Here is a 20783-nt window from a genome sequence, read left to right as displayed (position 1 = left end):
ATAGTTTTAAATAAGCATTACTATCATCGTCAGAAGATAATAAGCAAAAAGTGGGGGGAAAGGGTTATGTTCACTAAACTGATTTTTCATGAAACAAAATCATTATCCGGACAGGTTCTAAAAGTATACATTCTTCATGTGGTTATTACTTCAGAATCACAACTGGCTACAGAAAAACCAAAAGCGGTGGGAGGGGGCGGGGGGGTCTAAGATAGGAGAATAGCCCAAGAAGAACTTTCCTAGAGTAGTTGTGTCTTGTCCTGCAAGGGTGGAATGAAGATCTCTATGCTGACACAAGTGGCAGCAGGACGCTGGGTGGTGTCCTGAAGCCGTGGTCCACAATAAAGTAAAAGGATCTTAATTGCTTGTTCCTTCTAATTTATACTTTATCTATCACATGAACTTCAAATGATGCTTTTTCTTTCTTCAATATATTTTTAAAACCACTGTTAAGGAGTCCAATCTTCCAACGCTAGAGGGATATAATTAACCTAATATTCTACATTCCATGCAACTTTGACTTATTTCTCCATATATCCTCTCCTTTTTGTTCATTCATTTAAAAAACCCACTCTTGCTAAGTTCTTTATTCACGTATCCTAGCAGGTAGGACCTAGCCTACAGCCTCTGTCACCTATAGCTAGTGTTAGCCCAATGATGACACAATTGACTTTTGCCTTTCTTCTTTCATTTTAATGTTACTTTCCAGTCAATAACTCCTCTTTAACTCACACACCTCACCAAATATCTAATAATTAAAATTTTAATTCCCTGCAGTATTTCTCACAGCATTTTAATTTCAAAGGAATAAAAAGGAAAGCACAGGCAAAATGCTTCATACACATATGATACTTTCATAAAGTTAGAAAAAATTAGCAAGAGTCTTACAAAGTTAGGATTCCCTACGTGATTAAATGACTGTAATGGATCAGACAGTTTAACGTATGATAGCTAAGAGTATACATTCCAGGCGGGCAGAACAGCTTTCATGTTTGTGTAGCTATGTGAGCCTTAGAAAATTATTTCACCTCTAGCTGGAATTTTCTCTACGACAAAAAAATAAGACAGGTGGGGAAAAGGGGATTTTTAGGACAGTGAAACTATTCTGTATGGCAATACATATTGGTCAAGCAATACATATTTGTCAAAACTCACAGGATATATAACACAAAGCGTGAACCCTAATGTAATCTATGGACTGTAATTAATAATAATGTATCAATACTGGCTCATCAACTGTAACAAGTATACAACACTAATGCAAGTGTATGATAAAAGGAAAACTATGCCAAGGCTGGTAGGAAGGTGAGTGAGAATTATGGGAACTCTGCTTTGGGCTCAATTTTTTTTGTAAACCGAAAACTGCTCTAAAGATAAAATGAGGGGAAAAAAAGATAAAGTGAGGATGTCGTAAGATTGAATTATCTGAAGCAATACACATAAAGTAGTTATAATACTTAGGTATATGCTAAGTTTATAATAAACATTAACTATTGATTTATACACACACACAGATAGTAAGCAATACAATGCAGAATTCTGAATGTCAAAGAACATGTTTTGTTATATACACCATCTCAAAAACACATGGTTAGCCTTTAAATCATTGGAAAATGACATACTAAGAACCTGTAGATGATAATAAAAGAAAGATACAAAAGGAAAACTATCATTGGTAGAGAGTCTACAAATGTTATATGCAAAGATAAAAGGGTCTGTAAACTTTCTTCCACTTAAGTTTTTCAAGAAAGAAGAGAAGAAACTGGTTCATTTATCAATGTCACAGTAAACGGGGTAGTAAAATCTTTGCGTGGAATCCACTGGGAAAACAGTACAATGTAGTGTTCAAAGCATCCATCAGAACTCAAAGGACAGTGGTCTCTGGTTGCTCCATGGCCCAAGTTATTAAAAACAATGAGTCCCACCAGCTCTTAGATTTAAAATAAACACACCGAAGGCCAGAACATTCTTTCTGGGGTGAAGTATCAAACCATCATGCAAAAATCTATCTTTCTGCTTTGACTGCTATTTATTTAGTCAAGTGCCAAATAATAAGGAGGAAAATAAAATCCTCACAAAAGCATGTAAAAATCAAGAGTCAACCAAATGCATAAGCCATCCAGATACACACATTACTAGGTTTTAGGAAGGGGTTATGGTGGCTGGAAGGTAACACCATGCTTAACCAAATTTACTCCCAAATGTTACTGCTTTATAGGAATGACAGCTAAGAAAGTGGAGAAGAAGATCAAGTTATTTCTCAGCAGGTTTTCCTTGGTGTCTTTTAGATCATGTCAGCATTGTCTACATGCAAGTATTATATTATGGAGGAAGCCACTGGTTATACAAACTCCTCACATTTACTCATTTGTACCATTGAGCACCATTTGTACTCCTGAGCACCATTACTCATTTTGTATATTGGTTGGGATTTGGGGACACGTGTTGGTTCGGAGAGGGACTGTGGTGAGCTGTGACAAATATGGAAAATGTGAGTTGAGAGGCTCGGTTTCTACTGCCAGTGCTGGAACTTGTGTATTTGCTTTTTCCTTTATTTTTGTAGGTTAAAAAATATTTATCGAATGCCTACTATTTGTTTTGCACAGTTCTAAGTACTGGGGATGTAATCCTGAACACAGAGTGCTTGCCTTCAAGTCCCAGTTGCAGGAGGCACATAAGAAACATATTATTCAGGAGGCAAGGGAACTAGGCACTGAGCACAGTGGGCAAACAATTAACTTCTCCGATTCTTATTGAGAGAACTAGCCTAGAGACAGACAAGCCTGTTTGAATCTTGCTGCCTCTACTTATTTAATTGTGTCATTCTGAATATCCTTTGTAATATCTGCATCTTTGTTTCCTCATTTGGAAAAATGAACATAATTAGTACCAATTTTGAAGGGTTGCTGAAAATAAATCACAAATCAAATGGAAATGACTAGCTTCAGATCTGACATATAAAAGCTCTGAAATTCTTTGACTTTCCTTCCTTCTATTTCCTCGAAAGAATTCTTCCTTACAAGTTCAATGTCACTATCTCGTTCCTAATTAGCAAAATGTAAAAAATCCTTTTCTTACTGCCATGTCATGGTAGAAACTAAATTTCATAGTTTTCCCAAAAAATGACTCCCATTCCTAACATTTCCTCCTCTCTCAAATAAAAGGCCTTTCAGCTCACATCTAGAATGCAACAATAGATTTTAGATTTCCTGACTCACTGACCTACTTCATTTTCACCAGATTAATGCTAGTTAAGCAGAACTATTTTTGTTATGCCATTGTTCAAAAATCTTTTACTATCTCCTTGTTCCCAATCATTCTATTGAATAATCAATCTAATTTTCAAAATCTTCCAAATCGAGCTCAAATCTACCTAATAAGGTATCGGAATTTCCTCATTTGCTTTAACCATAGCTCCAATGTCTTCCATTAATTATTCCCTCTGGTGTGTAATGTTATCCAAATTTTCACTCATTCACATGCATATTATGCATCCAGCTGCAGTTGAAGACCCACTCTTTTATAAAGCCCTTTGTGATGGTCCCTAGTCCCAGGAGGTTCCGTTTTCTTTTCATTGTAATGATATAATTATTTTTAGAGTCATGACTCCCACACCAGAGAGATATTATATAACGTGAACTCTAAGATACTAGACCAAATCCCTCCATGTATAAAATATGGTTATACATGGTGGTTATAATATGATGGTTGGCAGGTGGAATTTTAGCTTTTGCAAAATTGTCATTCCAGGTAAGTACTTACAGTTTGTACACAATCATTCAGTGCACCCGCACACAAATCAGTTAAAACAGCAATAACTCAGTATACTGAAGCAAAGGGCAACTGACAGTGCAAAAGATTGTTAAGTCAGGGACGTAAAACAGAGCGAAAGAAACACTTGGTAATTACTCTTTTAACATTGAACTATGAACAATTCTAAATTAGACATTTTCTGCAGTTAGTGTATTAATGCTGATACAAAGAATTAACCAGCTGGACTTCAAGCAGCACACATGACTATGGTGCCAAGGGAGAGAGTGAGAAAGATGAGAAAAGAGAACTGACCTGACCCAGAGCAGAGACAGTTTCCTGGCCACGCGCTGCCCAGTAGCTAGGAATTAGGGATTTGAGATTATCAATATACTTATCTTATATACTATTTGTAGCACTATACTGACTATCAACAACATTCACAGAAGATAATATTATTTAAACTCAAAAAAAAGAAATCCCCAATCAGGACTAAGCTTTGTCAGGTCTTCTGACTGGCAGCAATAACATGTATACATGTAAGATAAATACCCAGTAAAGTTTACATAGCGTATTCCACAGAGTGGGATTAGTGTTCAGCTAATTTATTTTGTTTTCTAATTAAACTGGATGCTACTAACACCAGTCAGAATCCTAAGTGGGTCTGCAAGGCAATGGCTGAGCCATACCTTTTCCAAGTACAAAAAATATATATATATAAAAATAGATACATATATATTTTTAAACACACACACACACACACACACACACACACACACACACACACACCACTCACACTGCCTCCCCCCGCAACATTCCTGGAATTCCAACTTAAGAAAGCACTCAGAACATTATAAGAGAATCATACTACTGTGGCTTAGGCTTGAATTGTTTGATTTATAAAATATAAATCATAAACCAAATTCTGTAATTATCTTTAGTAAAAAGAAATTATTGACAGTATCAACTATTATATCTTAATGGTTGTTAACTTATTGTATTATCAAGTGTCTTGATGCCACAGCTGAGAACTGCTATTTTTCTAAATAACACCTGAAAACATCAAGACTTTGCCCTGTTGCCCTGCCTTTTGAATACACTCATATATGTATAAATGTAGTTAGTGTATTAATCTTGTCCTATAAACTCGATTACGCCCCCAAAGACTCTACCTTTCCTTCTATAGCCATCCAAATTTTCTGTAAATATAATAACCCGTCAACAAATACATGGGCTACCAGCATTTGCTTTATATAGCTTAATAACTTATATAGTTATTCCAGTTATTTAGTTCACATGTTCACAGGTTTTCACTAAGTACAGAGCTGTGAACAAAATAGTAATTTCTCCATTTCACATCTGGAAATTGTCACAAGAACTAAGGTCTACAAACTATAAAAAGAGTTACTCAGAAATAGCCCAATTCCCAGCCAAATATTTATATCATACCAGGAACTACCTGTGTCTTCAGCACTGGTACAAATAACAATTAGAACAAACCCAGAATTTCCTTTTGGTGGGCCTGTTTAGAGGCTGTTGTTGTACATTTGCTGTAGGAAGAGTCTCCTGCAGTTGTGTATCTAGCAGCCACTTGCATACCTTTAGTGTTTACTCTTTGGGACTGTTTGACAATTGCAAATGTTGGTTATTTTTCACAACCAATGAAAATCACACCTTCATTTCTCATTCAAATGTAAATGTATAAGGATAATAAATAAGAAAGGGAAGCAGCCAATAAAATAGGTCCAAAGCTTAAAGTGTAGTTTGGTAACCGTGCTGTTTAAACATGCATTATAGTTTAATGAGTACAAACGGAAAAGCAATTGAAGAGATAGTCTTGAAAAACTAATTTGTGAGGACCACCGTTTACAAATAGCAGGAGCATTATTCAGTAGTCTATTTTAACACCACAGTGTTCAAATGTGACGTGTCTTCAGATGTAAGTTTTTCCTCCTCAAAAGAAAAAGATCATTAAAAAAATCTAACAGTTCAACTAGTTCTTCCAAACCCAATGATTTACATGAAATCATTTAATTCTCATGTCCCTCCAAGTCATTACATATTATCAACCAGAATTAATCTTAACTGGAGTCAGAGTGAAAGAATGGGCAGGGTAAATGTCACGATGAAATCTTTTATCACTATACTACCAAAATATTAACATCAAATTATCAGATACTTAAAGTTTGACCGTGACATTCCTTGTTTTAGGGAGATAATAACATTTCTTCTGGATGCTTTAAAACATAGTAGAATAAGAATACTGCGTACAAAAATAAATGTGGCTAATAGATTGTTTTTCTTCCCTGCATTGTATTCCAAGTCCCACTTTCTATAAATATCACGCCTTCTGTGACCTCTTTTCCTAAACATGTCAAAGCAGAAACTGTCTGAAAGATATCTGGCATATATCGTTCAAAGGCCTAATCTCATCGAAATATTCTATCAAATGACATGGAGGGTGGTTAGTGGTGATAGGGAGTGAGTGCCTCACACTCTCCGGGGGCAGCCAGAGTAGGTGTCCAACCTCAGCAGGGAGGGATGGCTCCGTGGAATTCCTAGGGCAAGGCTGGACCCTGGAACAAGGCCTCCCCCTGAGCAAGGCTTCCCTGAAACCCATCCCAAGTCTTCCGCCGAACCATCAGACTTCAAGGTGAAGGTTATCAGCGCAGACCAAGCTGACCAGGCCAACCCCTGCCCAGCTTTCTGAGCACCATTAAGCCTCCCAGATTTAGGTGAACTCCTGGGAGGGGAGGAGGCCACAAAATAGCTGAAATTAAATAGCTGATCAAGTGGGATGAAAGACAGCAGTACTCTGAATTTCACTCAAAGAAGATAAAATCATGGATCATCCACATGAAGCTGAGAGTCTGGCCTGAAAGTCAGACATGTTACATGAGCAGTGGGCATAAATAAGCAGTTTGCAAATACCAAAAACTAATGGCCAATACCCCTATAAAAATGTGTTCAACTTACTTAACATTTAGTTTACTTAAAATGCAATTAAATGCATTGAAATGTTATTTCTCTGTCAATGGAGTTCCCCCCAAAATAGCAGAACTAATATTACTGAGGGTTCATAAAAATAGGTGCTTATATAACAATTTGATATATATACCAAAAGCCTTTAAATCACTTTGGCCAAACAATTCGATTTTTAGGCATTTGTCTGAAGGAAACACCTGTAAATACAAAAATGTGGCTATTCATTTTCATTGAAGTATTGTTTATATATAAATTTATATATAAATCCCATGTCCAACAGCATAGATTTGGTTAACCAAATGCCATTTCAATGAAATACTATGAATCTATGAAAATGATTTTGTAGAACATTGTTTAAACCCCACGAGATCTTCATAATCCATTGCTAAATGCAACACTCAGGTTTTAAATTGTGGTACATGTCCATTTAAAAAAAAAAAAAACCTCAAAGAATATTTTTAAGAGGAGACTAACACTACCTGATCATTGAGAGGGATGGTCCCTTGGTATTTCAAGAATGATGGGGAGAGAAGTACCCATCTGGAGTAGATTGCTAAAAAATAGCACTGTGTTAGTATCATACTAAGTATCTTGGGAACACAGTAAAACTTAGTCTACTGAGAAGGGGAAGGCAAGGCCTAAGAGCTGTGATGTTTCACTCCATAGAAATGGAGGAAGATCCTCCTATGTGATAGGCTATGTTCCAGGTCTTGATAATCAAGACAAAGTTCCTGCCCCCCTGCAATTCACATTCTAGTGGTGTCATGGGTAGTTTACACATAAGCAGGTGATACTGTCAATTAAATACTCCTCTGGTAAAAAATAACACTGGCTAAGGAAAGAGAGTAATACACAGCTGAGGGTGGGGTGAGATAAAGTGGTCGAGAAATGCTCTTAGTGACAATTGAGAAGTGACCTAAGTAAAGGGGTGACCAAGCCATGCAAAGGTCTGGCAAGTGTGGATTGTAAGGGCCTAACAAGAAAACCATTATGGTGGCAGTGGAGTGTTTCCCACAAAAAAATCAAAGGAAGTAAGTGTGAGATACAGGAGGGACCAGATCCTTTAGGGCCTAGGGTGCATTCTAAGAAATTTGGAATTAATTTTTCTTTTTCGGTAGTACAAACTACAGTTTTAACACTGGATGCCACATGTTGCTTTGACTCACACAAGTTCCTTAGTGTTAATAAGCAAAGGGTCGAAAGGCCTGCAGGAACTGTACAAAATATGGAAACTTCATGAATTTGTGTGTAATCCTTGGGCAGAAACTATGCTAATCCTCTCTGTGTCATTTTAATTTTAGTGTATGTGCTACTGAAGCAAAAATTGAAATTTATTTTGACTAGGAAAGAACACCATGGAGGATTTTAAATAGAGGTACACTCTAGATTTTGGGTGAAAAAAACTGCCTGTAGGGGATATGGAACACAGGGTGACCACTCAGGAAATTGTTAATAGTCCATGGCTAAGATAATGGTGGAAGAGGTGGAAGTGGTGAGGTGTGGTTAGACTTGGAATCTCCTGCATGGAGGTGGCTTATGGACTGGATATGGGTATAACATAAAAACAAGAGTCAACGATGACTCAGCAGCTTTTAGCCCGTAGGAGAAGCAGGTATCATTTATTCACATGGGAAAGACTGCATGGGAGCACGTGTTGGTGGGAAGCTACATGGCAGTGAAGTAATCAAGTTCTATTTGATTGAGACGCTAGGGCAAGAGAGTTTAGAGAACTAATTCAGAAAACTGCCAGATAGGAGGCCACAGCCCAGGCACAGGCAAGGAAGAAGAACAACAGGTATCTGGTACCTTACATGAAAATGAAATAAAAAGAGAAGCCTTGTAAGAATGCCGACGGGGAAGCAAAAAGGGAAAAAAACAAAACAACAAAGACATCCTTACATTTTAATCACGTTTTCAATAAAAGGGAAAAATATGAAAGTGCATTATAAAATATAAACATATAGGACCATTGAAAATAACTATTTTAAATAAATAACTTGCCTTTTATAAATATTTAAATTATTTGACAAAAAACTTAAATTATATGCTGCTTTCTCCATAGCTCTGACTTGAGGAGTAAAAATGTTAGATTTTAAGGTATAACTACAAGATAGTTAACTTCCAAAATATTACATAACCGAAGGTACTGAGCTTATTCAGATTTCCTGTTATATTATTAGGGTGCTGCAAAAGTAATTGAGATTTTTGCAATTATTTGTAACCTTTTAAACTGCAATTACTTTTGCACCAACCCAATACAAGTTGTCATTTCCTTTATACATTTGTTCAATTGTATATTTTCCCTTTTAGCTAAAAGAGGTCATCCATACAAACTGTAAGAACATTTCAATGGGAGATAATTAATTTTATAGGATACAGCCATCTGGGCAAATGACTTAGGCTGTTACATTGCCCTGCTATGCTAAGCTCAAAATCAGTTTAAAGCCAGTATCTCACTGTAACTCTTCTCCATCCATAATGTCAGCTATTAAGAATGTCTGAGTACGTTCTGGTGAAGTAAGTTGAAATTACATTTGAATAAAATTGAAAATAAAATTATAGGTCAAGTATCCTGGAATTTTACTTTGAAATTATGCATACAATTTTTAAATGTTAAAAATGTGGCTATTTTTAAACTTTAGAATAATGCATATAATCTCTTTGAATCATAACCCAGAAAGAAAAAACTACCTATTTTTAATTAAAACAAAGAACATTCAGCAATTCATTGTATTTATTCACTGCTTTTCTTAATTCAACAAATATTTATTGGGTACCTTTCACGTGCCTACCACTATGTTAAGCAGACCAGGATGAAAATGGGGAAGAAGGACAGACACAACCCCTGCCCCGAGATGCTTCCAAAACTGTAGCTGTTATATGTACGACACAAACAATGGTTGTGAGTTTCACTGAGATTTGGTCTGACCTAGTTGGAGCACTCAGGGAAGGATTCCAAAGGGACTGCTGCTTGCTCTAAAAATCGGAAAGCTGTGTATGATTAACCAGTTGAAGGGGAAACAAAGTAGTCTAAGTAGAATAACGGCAAAGGGAAAGAAAGCCTGGGTGGCAGGAACAGAAACACTTCACGCTGCCCGGAGTGAGTGGAGCCAGAGAAGGAATAAAGGCAGGCCAGGTAAAAACACAGGGAAGAATAAAGCATGCGGAGCTTAAAGGTTACGTCAGGGAATGTGTCCTTACTGGCTTTGTAAATAAATACCACTAGCATGGCAGCCGTGGATAACACTGGAATGGGAACGGAAGGCATGTTGGCAGATTAGTCCAGGTTTTTAAAAAAAGGGTGAGGGAGTTGAGTGGACTGACATGAGAAATAGTCAGGTGATGCAGACAGAAGGAATTACAGCATGAATAGAAGAGGGAGGGGGTGTCATGAGGGAGATGGAGGTAACAAAGACAACCTCTAGGTTCCCGACTATGAAACTGAAGGAGACCTGGTAAACAACGGAGGGGAAACAGGCTAAGGAAGTAAGGCGATGAGTACAGTTTTGAGAATTGTAGAGGGTGAGGTACCTGAGACATCTGAGATGTCAAGGATGCGGTTTGTCAGTCAGGCTGAAGCAAGAGGCCAAAGGCAGTGGACATGAAAAATATCTGGACTTAGTGACACAGAGATGACTGGTAACCTTAGTAAGATTTGTTGCTATGGAATATGTCTTGAAGCCAGAGCAGTGGGAGAGGGAGTCTGGAGGGCGGGATAAGGAAATGGAAACTTAATTGCAGAGAACTCTGTCATATGTCTGGCTATGAAGCCCGGGAAAGTGATAATGTCAGCAGAAGGGGATGAGACACATTGTTTTGAAAAAGAACACAGAAAATCAAAACGTAAATCACAAGTAGGCATAAAAATGAATGACGAGTGTTTTTTTCTTAGTTTAATTGAAAGTTAGATAATTGAAGGAAAGATAACTCGAAAAATATTTTTTGAGAAGTCTTCGATGAGTTTCCAGTTGTGGCCATGGCCAAATTAAATCTATCCAGTATCCTTTAGGTTGCGTCTTTTCCTCCTGCGTGCTCTAACAACACTGGATTCTACTTTGGTTGTGACACGTACCATATATACTCTACTTAGTATTTGTTATCTTCTCTTCTAATTGTAAACCACTCTAGGACAATTGTGTCATCTACACTCAGTCAAGGGCCAGATGCATAATAGGTGGCCATAAATGCATGAAAATGTTAAATGTCTTGAAAAAGCAAATACTCAAAACATACTTCTTAAATGCATACTCTTGTTGGGAAGTGTTGTTGCCTGAGTAAGGGAGGGCATAGGTTCCAGTGGGTAAATGTGATTAGATTGTAAGGCCTAAGTGATACCCAGAAGATCACACCTACTGTCCTTGTTATCAACACCTCTGCTATATAAGGAAAAAAAAAAAAAAAGACAAAAGAAAACAAACAGTGATTTTTTTTTTTTTTAAATCATCATTCTGTGGTCCAAAAGGTGGCACTAAAAGTTCACAGAAAATGATTTCCAAAGGAACCTTTGCTTTAGATGGATGAAGTAATCAATGCGATCTCGGTTTAAGCGATTAGTACAGTTAGAAAGCCTCAATTCTTAGCGATTAGTAACACCACCCACCATTCAGCTAGGCTGTTTGTGCAATGGGTGCCTCTTGGTTGTCGTCAGGAGCTCCATGAGCATTTGCTGGATTGCTCCATCCAAACTGTGTAGCAATAGCATGAGGAGTGGCTACGCTGATTGGCCCCCATAGAGACAGCCTTGGCTCACAGAGTTCAGCGTTGACACTTGTGCTGCAGAGGTTTGAATCCTGTGGGGATGGTCAGGAAAGCTGCGTTGTGAGAGCGGAAAAGCAGGAGCCTCAACAACAGCTGCTTTGCAGCTGGGTCACAAAGGAGAGCAAGAGATCCCTTGACACCATAAAAGGTAGCGGATGATGGGAAGGCAATCTCAGTGTATCCATTTGTCACTGGCAGGGTGCCACTTGCTCTCAAATCCAAACGCACTCACAAGAGGATAAAGCCAGATGTAAATAATTCCCTAATTTTATACTTTTTTTCTTTTTCTGTAGACAGCTTCAGCAGTAAAGGTTATAGAAGGTTATTTAATTTATTTAGACACAAAATTCTTTGATGATTTAACCATGGCACAAAAGAGAATACCGGATTCAGTAACAGAAACCTGAGTTCTAGTCTGGTTTTGACACCAAGAAGGGGAACAACCAAAGAAAGCCACTAATTTGAATAGGTTTCATTTTCCTCAGTTGTCAGTCAAGGGACTTGGGCTAATAGAACACTACTGGTTATGATTCTCTGTTTAAAATATGGAATTAATCCAGAAGAAGTAAGCATCTGGTTAAAAATTCAGATTAAAAAAGTTAAATTCTTTATTCACATCATCCTCTTTTGTCTCCATTACTTTCCAACTCACAATAGGGGAGAGGAATTGGCCCCTTCCCCCAATCCAGTGAGCTGACACTGAGACTGGGGATTGTAGCTGAGTCCTAAAATCAACTGTAGTTTATTTTATGTCCTAATGAAATGAAACCAAATGGAGGTGAATAAATTATGTATTTGTTTTCTTCTGAAAGTACTTTAAAAGTAAAGATGCTTATCAAAGGCAGAATATCCTAGAAAGGTTTTTATAACAACCAGGCCACATACCGTGTTTCCCCGAAAATAAGACCTAGTCGGATCATCAGCTCTAATGCGTCTTTTGAAGCAAAAATGAATATAAGACCTGATATTATTTTACGATAAGACCTGGTCTCATCCAACATAAGACCGGATATAATATAATATAATAATATAATATAACACTGGGTCTTATATTAAAATAAGTCCGGGTCTTATATTAATTTTTGCTCCAAAAGACGCCTTAGAGCTGATGGTCCGGCTAGGTCTTATTTTCGGAGAAACACTGTAGATATCAAAAGTGTATGAGTACATTGTGTTTCTAAGTAATTCTGGTTTGCCTGAAACTCCCCTGTGGCCACTGTTGCAGAGTAAACAGAACTGCATCCCCTCCCTGGTTTGGACAAACATTCCATAGTTACCCTAATTCTTCTTTACCTCTCACAAACATTCACCTCAATTAGATGAGTTACACAACGGCTTTTGTGACACGGCAATGTCCAACCTTATGAAACCACTGGGTTCCACCAGCAGCATCCGTGAGGTCTCCCTAGGACCTCAGCGTTCCATTCCCCAACACCCCCCTAACAGAGACATCCGTTCACAGCACAAGGCCCTGGGATCCTGGTCAAGCGTAATTAAGATCCCATTCATCTTCTCTACTGCCCAAAACACATTTGTCAAGTCTGCGGTCCTAGCACATTGCACTTTTACTTTCTCTTCGTAAGTTACATAAGAACAGAAACCTTATGGAGAGCGTACTCTATGCCGGGCACCATTCAAACATGTTATGTGTATTGCCACATTCATCCTCGTAACACACCTGACGTACTATTATTATCCATTTTACAAAATAAAGACAAAACAGGCACAGTGAAGTGCCTTGCCCACGGTACAAAAGCTTGATTTCGCAGAGCTGGGATTCAAACAAAAATAAGCTGGCTTCACGGTTCATGCAATTTATTATTACATTATAGACTTGGTCCAGAAGTTTACTACCAGGAATCATCATGCTACTTAAAGATAAGCTTTACAAAACAGAGATCCACTGCTACACTCCTGCACCCGCCCGCCCGTCCATCCATTCCTCACTGCATATTCAGAGAGTACTTACCACATGCCTAGCTTCGTGGTAGGCACTGGATACCCTGCTTCCCCCAAAATAAGACCTAGCCGGACAATCAGCTCTAATATGTCTTTTAGAGCAAAAACTAATATAAGACCCAGTCTTATTTTACTATAAGACCGGGTATAAAATATAATATATAATACCAGGTCTTATATTAATTTTTGCTCCAAAAGACACATTAGAGCTCATTGTCAGGCTAGGTCTTATTTTTGGGGAAACATGGTAGTTGAAGATAAGATGAGATGACTTCCTCTTTTATAGACTGAGTAATACTGTGGTGATGCTGTAGGTAGGCCCTTACCAGTTGCAAGGTAATATTTCAGGGGCTCTTGTTAGACATACACATAGTACATAAAGAGAAATCCAAAACCAAGGCATCTACTTGGCCTGAGGAGTCAGGCAGGTCTCGTCGGGGAGGTGGCATGCTTCGGCTGGCACACACCGGGAGGACAAGTCGGCCAGGCATCAAGCCAGCTGACTATCTAGTCAGTCCAAGTGCTAGTGGCTAAAAGTTACCGTTACAACATCCAAATTAAGAAAACCATTTAGAAAGTCGGTCTAATAAAGAATTTGTTTTTCCTTGTTTCGACACCATTAAAAGGACCTACAGCTTACAAAGGTTAATTTGATACCAACAACTCAAAATACATATGCTTGACAATATAAAGTTGTTAACAACTAAAGTTTCCAAATTCCTACTTTGGTCAGGCAGCACTTCTTGAGCCACCTTCTGTGAATAATTTTATGTGACGTACAAAAAAGGAAAATCTATTGAAAACAGCACTGTTTAGTAAGCAACGCTCATTTAGTTTCACTTCTAGAGTGTGAGGAGACCAGAAATACTACATAGTATAAAATTACAGGAACTTTAAAGCAACTGGAAAGGGGAAAGTACACACACACACACACACACACACACAGAGCAAATGGTCAGAGGTTGGCACATTCCCAGCAGAACAAGTTTGTGTATATAAATGCTATGACAAGCATATCGCCAAACTGGATCATTCCCAATTCCTAGCAGTATCGTGTGCTAGCTGAAGCACACACACATGAGTTTTGGCATGATTACAAAGTCAAATTCTTTTTCTTGCAGTAAGAGAAAATGTGTAATATCACAAGAAATTGCGGACCACTAATAGGAAAAATATGAGCAGAGAGGTGACATGGAGATGGAGAATAGAAAGTCGGCACTTGTTCGCCTCTAGATAGACAATTTAATCGTAGTTCAGCTCAGGGGGAAACATTTCACACCCTGTTGACCTTGGTGGGGAGAACTGCTATAAAGACTACAGAGAACTCACTAAACATCAACCTCCCCAACTGTCTTCATCACAGTCTTCCGTTTAATGGACACCTGAGTTGGCAGGTGTATCTGCAAGATCCAAGAGGGACTGAATTGACACTCCTATCATAAAAGCATTTTTACCAAAGTAACGTGGAGGTACACAGGAGAGCAGTGTAGCCACCTTGACACCATTCCTTGTGCAACTGCTACAAATACAGAGCAGTCTTTGGAAGAATGTACTGACTTATTTAACTTCTCCAAATGGAATGCACGTGCACTTTGGGGTGTATGGTATCATGCCATGAAAAACATGAACATGGCACTGTGAAGACTTCGGGGAAAATACAAGCTATTAAATTATTAACTCAGAACAGTTTTTATTTTTAAATAAGCATCGATGTGTTATAAAAAAAGCAACGTTGGCATAGAGGAAAGAACTCAGCCATGGAAATCAGACAGACCTGAGTTTACCATCTCCTCAACAACTATCCCTCAAATAGCTAGGCTACTTGGGCAAGCCGTTTAATGTCTCCAGAATACATTACGAGAATAAGAATGCTACCACCAGATAAGGTTACACCTGAGACAGTACAAGCAAAGCTCTCACAACGAGTTGTGCTCAATAAATGTTAGCTATTCTGTTCATGTAACAGGGATGGCAGTAGCTACCATGCAATATCTTAAAAGAATTAAATGAGGTAAATTATATTTAAGAAGCATAACACAGCAATACATTGAGAGCACTCACCAAAAAAAGTCAGGTCTCTTCTTAACTAGACCTTTTATACTTAAATCCACTGACCCAAAGGTAAGTCATGGAAATATATGATTATTTTTCATTTATTTAAAACAGCATTCTTGTAGCATACCCACATAAAGAACTCTGTGCTCCAAAATACTTAGTTAGATCAACCATACTGTCTATTGTTTTGGAAAGTCTTTGGCTATTGTGGGCTAAGTTTGCCATTGGGATAGAGAATTTGAAGAAAAGCAAAATCAGGGAGAATACCAAAGCTTGAAACTAAAGTTTCAGTAAAAAGAACTTACGACCACTTTTGATTAAACTGGAAAACCCACGTAAATACTGGTGACAGTCAAAGAATACAATCCCCCCACCCAGAAATATGTATCTTCCCGAAGGTTCATTTTCTCTTTGAAATGCTGACATGATTTGGCAAGTTCAGGTTGAAGTAGTTAGCATGGTTTAAGCTGCTACCAATTTTAGAATAATAAGAAAGCAAAAGAATTATAGTTGACTCTCAATATTGAAATATTCAGATACCTGGTATTTCATAGAAGCAAAATTTTATTTAATCAAAGTACAATTTTATTCATATCTGTCATATTTCACACATTTTTTCAAAATAAATGGCTATAGATGACCATGTTAATATTTGTTTATTTTATTTTTAAAAGTAGTAAGAAATATGGGATAGGCAACGGAGGAAAAAATAAAAAGAAATACAGAAAACACCAAAAGAAGACATTATTTCCAGCAGATAGCTTCTGCACTAAAGGATAAGCAAGAAACCGAGAAAAGGGTATTGCCAGACTAACCAGATTAATGATCAAAGAAGTTAGAAAAGTGTAACACTAAGCTATGTGCCTAAATAAGAGTCACTTAAAATAAATCACACTATTTTTAAGAAAGATTTTAGAACATATTTATTCTTTCAGGGATAGTGACAGTTGTGGATTTGGGTGACTTACAACAACAATAATATTAATCAATTCATTTCACAAATATTTGGATATCTACAATGTCATTATGGAAAAAAAATATTCCTCATAATTCCAAGTTAAAATTTCTTAAAATATCTTTTAGCACAGTAGTTATTTAAATATTTGTTTCAAATTGAGTCAGCATTAGAAAGTTAATGCTTTCTAAGCTCACAAATGAGCTTTGGCAAAACTATAGCAAAACTGTAAAAAAAAAAAAAGCTTGCTTCTTCTATAATCTCATCCGTATAAATTCAACCTGATCAATTCCCGTAGAAAATATATTGCTCTCCATCCCATCAAATTTATTTATTAAGGTGATTCCAGTAAAAAAAAGTGTGTATATATATGTATGTATGTGTGTATATAGACATATATAGATATATATATAATAATTTCTATGAAAGATAATAGAATAAAATAAAAAACAGAGTATTATCTGTATTCTATTGTACCTGTCAGAAGAACACATATTCATTATCATCACTACCACTGTTTATGAAATGCTACAAATTCCTTCTGAAACGAGTGATTTATATTATGTGCTCTTCCGAGATTACATTCCAAAGCTATCAGAGCAAAACAGATAGCCAGAAGATCATACTTCATTATATCAAGTGGAAACATATAAAGGAATATATTCAATTCTGCATCTTTTATTCCTATCTTTCAATAATTATCAGTATTTCTATAGTTACAGGATTACCATATCATTTTTCCTGAGACAAAAATAAATTATTTTGTATACTAAAATGTTGTTAGCCAACTATCTGACCCTTTAAATTCACTCTTCATCCATTTTTCATGCTGAGAAATTTTGACATTTTTAACCAACAGAATGAAACAAGAAAAAAAATGTAAATTCTCATATTTTTTACATACTTTTTTAAAGAATATCACCCCATTTTATTACAAAAAGTACACAAACACAGGGAAAATTCTATATGTTAATAATGGTTATCATTGGCAGGTAGGATTATGGGTGTTTTTTTTAGTTTCTTCTGTATTTTCCATGTTTCATACAATGAACATACATCATTTTTATCATCTGGAGCAATGTTATCCTGATTCCAGTTCTAGTTGGGGAGTTGAATGATGAAAGGCAGTCAGCTTAGGATTTTGTTTGTTTGTTCTTTTAATGCCAAGTCACTGTGCTTTGTCCATCAATCGAAATCTTATCCATTTACAAGGTGAAAAGCTCCAGGTGTCATCTCAGTCTGTTTTCTAATTTCTACTCTATTTATAACTTATTTTAACCTACTTAAAACATCAACCTTTTCCCCTTTCTATTTAATTACTTATATAAACCTTCACCTTTGCTATATATCCTCTCAAACTTTCATTTTTCCTTCTCTTATCCTTTCCTTCAACTGTACAGCATTAAAAGAATTATTAGTTTAAAAAAGTTATTTCTCTACAAGGTCCTTCCTCAGCATCTAAAATAATGAATGAGTCTGAGCTGATCCCCTAAACTTGCTCTCAGTCCGATGGGGAAAACAGACATGAAAACAGCTAACCATAACAGAAGGCGATGGACCTACTTTCATGAGAGCACAGAGAACATAAAAATTAAGTTAGCGAGGAAAGATAATGATGTGTCAGTGTCACATCCTGAAAAAAAAAACCACGTGAAATAAGCCAATCTTCAGATCCATTTCACTTAAATTCACTCAGTAAGTATTTAACTATGTGCTAAGCACCAAGCTAGTAACAGTAATGAAGAAGCAGGGTCCCTGCTCTCAGTGTCTAAAAATAACAAACAATAGTAATATAAAGTGTTCAGCTATCATCGAGTATTCATGTGCAGTAAGAACCCTACAAGAGAAGCATGAGGGCCACCTGAAAGAATCAGTTAACTATTTTATGAAAGGGAATGTTAAAGATGGAGACTGAATAGATATGTCAGATGTTTCCAAGTGGAGAGATAGGAAAATGATATTCCAGGCTAAGACAGCATGTTTGGAAACGGGAACAAGGTGCTGGTCTATCAGTTTGGAAACGAGGGAGTGTGTATGACAGAAGGCAAAAGAAACTACACATATGAACAGATTGCTGTTTGATAACGTTTTTTTTTCCTCCAGGGGGTGCAGGGTAACAATTTTAAAATAACTTTATATGAATACTGGAATATGAACAACTAAGAAAATGTATGGTGACAGTGAAAGCCAGGTTTCTCACCCTTGAAACGGGAAGTTAAGAAAAACAAGGGGAGGAGGTTAGAAAGATCTATATGGTAATGGATTAGAAGTAATGGATTATAAGACATCAGTATGCACTTATGTTTAGTTTAAAATGTAATACAGGTAGTTACATATATAATATTTATATATTATAGATATATGTATGAGGTCGGACAATAAAGTTCGTGAACTCATCCTAGAAAAAATGCTACATACCTCACTGCTGAATATCACTATGGTCACCTTCGAAGTAATCCCCTTGGGAAGCTATGCACTGATGCCAGCACCTAGTCTACCCTTCAAAGCAATTTTGGAACTCTTTATCTGAAATGGCAATCAGAGCTGTCGTCATCTTACCCTTGATGTCCTCAATGTCATCACAGTGTCTTCCTTTCAATATTTCCTTTATCTTCGGGTAAAGAAAGAAGTCATTGGGGGGCCAGATCAGGTGAGTAGGGAGGGTGTTCCAATATAGTTATTTGTTTACTGGCTGAAAATTTCCTTACAGACAGTTCTGTGTGAGCTGGTACATTGTCATGATGCAAGAGCCATGAATTGTTCGCAAAAAGTTCAGGTCCTTTTCGTCTTTTTCATAGAGACTTTTCAGCACTTTCAAATAGTAAACTTGGTTAACTATTTGTCCAGTTGGTACAAATTCATAATGAATAATCCCTCTGACATCAAAAAAGGTTAGCAACATCTTTGCAACAAATTTGTGAACTTAATTGTTCGACCTCCTATATACATTATTTAGTATACAAACATATATCTCCTTGTTCTGTCACGTGAAACAATGTAGAAACGACACCCCAGTTGCACTAAGTACACCTAAAACCCAGATGCGGATTTCTAAACTATTTTCCAATGAAAGGACTCAGGGCTCCTTGGAAAAAATGTCTGACGGTAGGACTTGGGCAGAAAATATATAAAATGAGTCTGGAGCATGTTGTTATGACAGAAAGTAAGAAAGCACCCAAAAGAAAACACACACACACACACACACACAAATGATGGAAGTACACCAAAGGGACATAGAAGCCTATGAAAGAACTCTCACTAGTCAAAGCTAAGCAACAAGACCAATTTGAGCAACACAACAAATAGTAGTAATGTATTACAGCCCAATGGATAAAATAAATTGAGTCCATGCTAATAAAATTTTCAATAAATAATTGGGGAGAAGAGACAAATCTCCATGCAGAAGAATCCCAAATAATTTATATAGGTACCCTCTCTACAGGAGACAGAGCATAATTCCTGTTACTTAAGTGTGGATTGCATACAGTCACTTCTTCCCAAAGAGTATGGCAAGGCAAGGGAAAAAAGAGTTTCTTTACACTGGAGAAATGTGAAAACAAGTACCTCAAGCCAAGTCATCAAAATTAACAAAAATAGTGATAAGTCATATTGATAGTATATAACCTGGATTTGATGTGATGAGAATGACACTTTATCTCTGCGGTCTTCCTCCTCAAAACATACAACCTCAGTCTACTCTGACAAACCATCAGCCAAATAACCACTGAAGAATGTTCTACAAAACACATGATCCATATTCCTCAAAAGCTGTTAAGACCATCAAAAAGAAGTGAAGCCTGAGAAAGTGTCATAGCCAAGAGGAGGAGCCTAAGGTGACAAGCCAACTAAATGACATGTGGTATCCTGGATGGGATCCTGGAACAACAAAAGGACAACAGGGAAAAACTGAAGATACCTGAATAAAATATGGACTTTATTTAATAGTTTCAGTATTGGCTCATTAATTGTGACAAATGTACCACACTAATGTATGATGTTAATAATAGATGAAACTGGGTTAGGGCACACTGGAACTCTCTGTATTAACTTCACAATAATTCTGTAATCTAAAACAGATCTAAAACAAAGAGTTTATTTAAAAATAATTTCTTAAAAATCTAATGTAAATGCCACAAAATTGTATCCTTTGTTTAATTTGAGTTAAAAATGCATGGATATCTGCTGCAATACTCTTTTTCCAAATGCTTGAAACAGTTTGTAACAGTAGCAAATCGTTAAGATAAAAACTTTTTAAGTAACTATTCCGACTTGAACTGCTATTAATAAATGGGAGGGTGAGAGTATTCCAGCAAAGAAAACT

General features: G+C 36.9%; 1 protein-coding gene and 1 non-coding gene across 2 annotated transcripts in view; both read right to left on the bottom strand.

Moving 5' to 3' along the window:
* The window catches only part of TMTC2 (transmembrane O-mannosyltransferase targeting cadherins 2), a 399668-nt gene that overhangs the window by 90827 nt on the left and 288058 nt on the right, over positions 1 to 20783 (bottom strand). The gene's annotated exons all lie outside the window — the stretch shown is intronic.
* Positions 7954 to 8056, bottom strand: LOC117029543 (U6 spliceosomal RNA). Its single transcript, XR_004424278.1, has one exon. It is a non-coding gene; the product is annotated as a U6 spliceosomal RNA (small nuclear RNA).

Source organism: Rhinolophus ferrumequinum, chromosome 10 (genome assembly GCF_004115265.2).
Source record: "Rhinolophus ferrumequinum isolate MPI-CBG mRhiFer1 chromosome 10, mRhiFer1_v1.p, whole genome shotgun sequence".
NCBI lineage: Eukaryota > Metazoa > Chordata > Mammalia > Chiroptera > Rhinolophidae > Rhinolophus > Rhinolophus ferrumequinum.
This window is presented reverse-complemented; position numbering and strand designations above follow the sequence as displayed.